Source organism: Muntiacus reevesi, chromosome X, assembly GCF_963930625.1.
Source record: "Muntiacus reevesi chromosome X, mMunRee1.1, whole genome shotgun sequence".
In the NCBI taxonomy this organism is placed as follows: domain Eukaryota; kingdom Metazoa; phylum Chordata; class Mammalia; order Artiodactyla; family Cervidae; genus Muntiacus; species Muntiacus reevesi.
This window is the reverse complement of record NC_089271.1, coordinates 63446845-63452106: the sequence shown is the minus strand read 5'-3', so window position 1 is coordinate 63452106 and position 5262 is coordinate 63446845.

The following is a 5262-nucleotide window of genomic DNA, read 5'->3' as shown; positions in this document are numbered from 1 at the left end:
CCTAGCAAGGGCCTTGTGGTCCTTAGCTTATTTGATGGGCTGTTTTTACTGAGTGGTTCCTGGGGCTCAGGAGAGGGGATAGGATCAGGTGGATGTTAGTGGTGGAAACAAAGCCACCAGGCTGGGCACCCTCACATGGACCTTGTATGGTGGTCAGGAGCTCTGGACCGACAGCTGGAGGCCAACAATCCCTACAGGTGGTGCTCAGGGTGATGTACTGACAGTGAGCGGGTGGTTTCCATTTGCTGGCCTCCGATGCCTGTCTAGGGACAGCAGGATGGCTGCGCAGGGCTCGCCGCGCTTCCTCCTGACCTTCGACTTTGATGCGACTATCATGGAGGAATATGGCTCCCAGAGAGCCTGCGTGCCACCTACCGCGATGGCTTCTACAATGAGTACATGCAGCACGTCTTCCAGTACCTGGGTGACCAGGGCGTGCGGCCGCGAGACCTGCGCGTGGTCTACGAGTCCATCCTGCTGTCGCCCGGCATGGGCGAAATGCTGCAGTTTGTGGCCAAGCAGGGTTCCTGCTTTGAGGTTATTCTCATCTCAGATGCCAACACCTTTGGCGTGGAGAGCGCGCTGCGCGCCGCCGGCCACCAAGGCCTGTTCCGCCGCATCTTCAGCAACCCTTCAGGGCCCGACGCTCGGCGGCTGCTGGTGCTGCAGCCCTTCCACTCACACAGCTGTGCGCGCTGCCCCGCCAACACGTGCAAGCACAAGGTGCTCAGCGACTACCTGCGCGAGCGGGCCCACGACCGCGTGCACTTCGAGCGCCTTTCCTACGTGGGCGACGGCACCAACGACTTCTGTCCCATGGGGCTGCTGGCCGGTGGCGATGTGGCCTTCCCTCGCCGCGGCTACCCCATGCACCGCCTTATCCAGGAGGCACAGAAGGCTGAGCCCAGCTCCTTCCGCGCCAGCGTGGTACCCTGGGAAAATGCCACCGAAGTGCGCCTCCATCTGCAACAGGTGATGACGCGTCCTGAGGACGCGGCCTGCAGGGGGCGCCCAGCGGGAAGGGGGCCAGGGGGCTGGGGACAGGGAAAGACAAACCTAGTTTTAATAGTCCCTTTCCCTTTCGTTTTAGTGGGTCCCTCCGTGAATTTCGGGAATCCGGAGCTCGTCCATTTGGGGGCTGGAGGAGAGAGTTCGGAGCTGTCCCCGTCTATGCAGTTAACCCAGCTTGGCTGTCTCCCCCAGTTCCACTGCAAGCGAATTCTAGAGTTTGGCTCCACCAGGGTGGTGCGCAGACCCAAGCAGGCAGCAGTGTTTTCCAAAAATCTTGCCCCTTCCCAACTAGGGGGAAGAGGTTGCCTGGCAGGGTAGAGAAGGAACATCTCCCACTGTGTTGCATTAACTGTTGCCTTGGGCTGCATGATTTCCTTCCCCTAGACTTCTGTCAGGGGGACCCAGGTCCTGAAATTCCTCCCCCCGCCCCTTCAGCCCCAGACTCCCCGCGGAGAGGTGGTGCTCTCCACCGATGCCAGTCTCAGGCCTAGGTCTTGCTTTACCTTCTGTGACCCTACATTACACTCCTGCCCCCCCCCACCCCCACGCAAGCTGTCAGCGTCCCCACAGGAAGAAATCCCAGAGGGAACAATCGCCTCCTGGTGGTGGAATGAGGTAGCACACTGTCCAGGGCTCGGGTCCCGCCAGCCAGGGACCTCAGAACACGCGACCATGTCCCCTCCTCACACCCCAGCCTCTTCTATGCAGCAAGAAACCAGGGACTGAACCAAAGTCGTCCCGCCGACTGGACCCTCTGAACCCCTCCCCTCCCGAATGGAACAGAAAGCCATGATGATTTAAAAGCAGAGCCAGTGAAATCCAAAAGAAAAAAAAAAAAAAAAGAATAAAAGGGAGAGGGTTAAATTCAATAAAATTAGACATGGAGAAGTAAGTTGCAAGTGATATCACAGAAATACACAGGATTCTAAGAGAATACAGGAAGCAAATATTTGCCAATGAAATGGACAACTTAGAAGTAATGGACCAATTATTCATTTCACTTCAGTTCAGTCGCGCAGTCGTGTCTGACTCTTTGCAACCCCGTGAATCACAGCACGACAGGCCTCCCTGTCCATCACCAACTCCCAGAGTTGACTCAAACTCATGTCCATCGAGTCGGTGATGCCATCTCATTTTCTGTCGTCCCCTTCTCCTCCTGCCCTCAATCCCTCCCAGCATCAGGGTCTTTTCCAGTAAGTCAACACTTCGCATGGGGTGACCAAAGTACTAGAGCCTCAGCTTCAGCATCAGTCCTTCCATGAACACCCAGGACTGATCTCCTTTAGGATGGCCTGGTTGGATCTCCTTGCAGTCGAAGGGACTCTCAAGAGTCTCCTCCAACACTACAGTTCAAAAGCATCAATTTTTCGGTGCTCAGCTTTCTTCACAGTCCAACTCTCACATCCATACATGACCACTGGAAAAACCATAGCCTTGACTAGATGGACCTTTCTCGGCAAAGTGATGTCTCTGCTTTTCAATATGCTATCGAGGTTGGTCATAACTTTCCTTCCAAGGAGTAAGTGTCTTTTAATTTCATGGCTGCAATCACCATCTGCAGTGATTTTGGAGCCCCAAAAAATACTCTGTCACTGTTTCCACTGTTTCCCCATCTATCTCCCAAGAAGTGATGGGACCAGATGGCATGATCTTAGTTTTCTGAATGCTGAGCTTTAAGCCAACTTTCTCACTCTCCACTTTCACGTTCATCAAGAGGCTTTTTAGTTGCTCTTCACTTTCTGCCATAAGGGTGGTGTCATCTGCATATCTGAGGTTATTGATATTTCTCCCGGCAATCTTGATTCCAGCTTGTGCTTCTTCCAGCCCAGCATTTCACATGATGTACTCTGCCTATAAGTTAAATAAGCAGGGTGACAATATACAGCCTCGACGTACTCCTTTTTCTATTTAGAACCAGTCTGTTATTCCATGTCCAGTTCTAACTGTTGCTTCTTGATCTGCATATAGAGTGGTACAATTTTCCAAGTATGAACCAGAGAGAAATAGAAACTACAAGGAAAGACATCATATGTACTGAAATTGAAACTCTGATTTAAAATTTTCCATAAAACAGAAGGCCAGGACCAGATGACTTCAGAGGCAAATTCCGTCAGGCATTTGGTGAAGAGTCAATACCTATTCTTCAGAAACTATTCCAAAAACTTGCAGAGGAGAGAGCACTCCTCAAACTCATCCTATGAGGCCACCATCACCCTGATACCACAAGCAGACAAATATACCACCAAAAAAGAAAGTTACAGGGCAATATTAATGATGAACATAGGCACAAAATTCTCAACCAAACAGTAGCAAACCAAATCCAGCAAGACATTAAAAGGACCACACAACATGATCAAGTGGGATTCATCCAAGTGATGCAAGAATTTTTCAATATCCACAAATCCATAGATCTCAATAGATGCAGAGAAAGCTTTAGAAAAAAGTCCAACATCCATTTGTGATAACTCTCCAGAAAGTGGGCATAGAGGGGCCCTATCTGAACATTAAAAGTCCACATTTCGGGAATACGTGTAACTCAATGGCTGATTCGTGTCAATGTATGACAAAACCCACTGAAATGTTGTGAAGTAATTGGCCTCCAACTAATAAAATAAAATTAAAAAAAAAAAAAGCCACATTTCACAAACCTACCGATAACATCATAGTCAATAGTAAAAAGAAGAAAGCATTTCTTCTAAGATCAGGAAGAAGAGAAGGATGGCCACTCTCACCACTTTTATTCAATATAGTTACGGAAGATCTAACCACAGCAATCAGAGAGAAAGAAATAAAAGAATCCAAGTTGGAAAGGAAATAAAGCTGTCACTGCTTACAGTTTGCATGATACTGTGCATAGAAAATCTTAAAGATGCTGCCAGAAAACTATTAGAGCTCAACGATGAATTCAGTAAAGCTGCAGGATACAAAATGAATGCACAGAAATCTCTTACATTTTCATATGCTAACAATGAAATTTCAGAAAGAGAAATTAAATAAACAATCCCCCTTACCATCCCATCAAAAAGAATAAAATGCCAAGGAATAAACCTAAGGAGACCAAAGAGCTGTACTCACAAATCTATAAGATGCATGCACCCCAATGTTGGTTGCAGCACTATTTACAACTGCCAAGACACGGTAGCTACCTAAATATCCATCGACAGAGGAATGGATAAAGAATATGTGGTACACATATACAGCGGAATAGTACTTTACCATAAAAGGAATGAAATAATGCCACTTGGGGCAACATGGATGGACGTAGTGATTGCCATACTGAGTGCAGAAAGTCAGAAAGAGAAAGACAAATGTCCCTTACATGTGGAACCTAAAAAGTTGTACAAATGAACTTATTAAATAAATGGAAACAGACTTTGAAAACATGATTACCAAAAGGGAAAGGCAGAGGTAGGAAAGGGATAAAGATCCTAATCTATAACATCCTAATGAGAGATGTTCAAGATGATGTAAACAGACGGAAAGAAATATTATATGCTTGTGAGGCCAAGAATTTACAACTAGCCTCTGCTTGACACTTCCTAAGGAAGGAGGCAAGTGGGCTTCAGTCCAGGTATTTACAGTCAGTCTCCAGCTTGCACTCTGAAATAGAACGAATAAGTAACAGGGTAAATAGTCAGGCTTTGTCTCCTGAGGACAATGTAAGATAACAGCTCTGGCAGAGACAGAGGGGCTACTCTCTGTTTGAGTAAAACATCAAGAGGTCACATATGTCCCGTTCTCAAGGCAGGAGAGACACTGCACATGGGAAGAAAGGCTCCTTGGGGGTCAAAAACAAAGGGGCCCCAACCCATAATGTGTGATGCCACGTCTCCCCCATAGGTCTCCGGGCTGGCATGCATCTGGGAATAGAGATGCTCATGCATGTTGGGGAGGGTCCTAGGACAGGTCAGGTGTGAGAAAAGAAACAAGATAACTGGCCAAACGTAAACAAAGACCCCAAAGGACTGTCCTATAAAAATGACTTAACTGCCTCTTACTGCACTTCTCCTCAGTAGGACAGATGCCCACACCTTTTCTCTCCAAGTGTGTATCATTGCCTTCTCTGTCTTAACTAAACAAACTGTTTCTCTGTGTGCTCTCCTACTTGTTGTGCTGTGTCTCTAACAATAAACTCTGTACCTCTTTTTTTTTTTTTTTAACAGATTTTGCCTCCTTGAGAAATGCATTTTTCAAAGGGGCAAACTTAAAGCCACAGCTCACTGCTGCCTCTCTGACATCCCTTGGATTGGA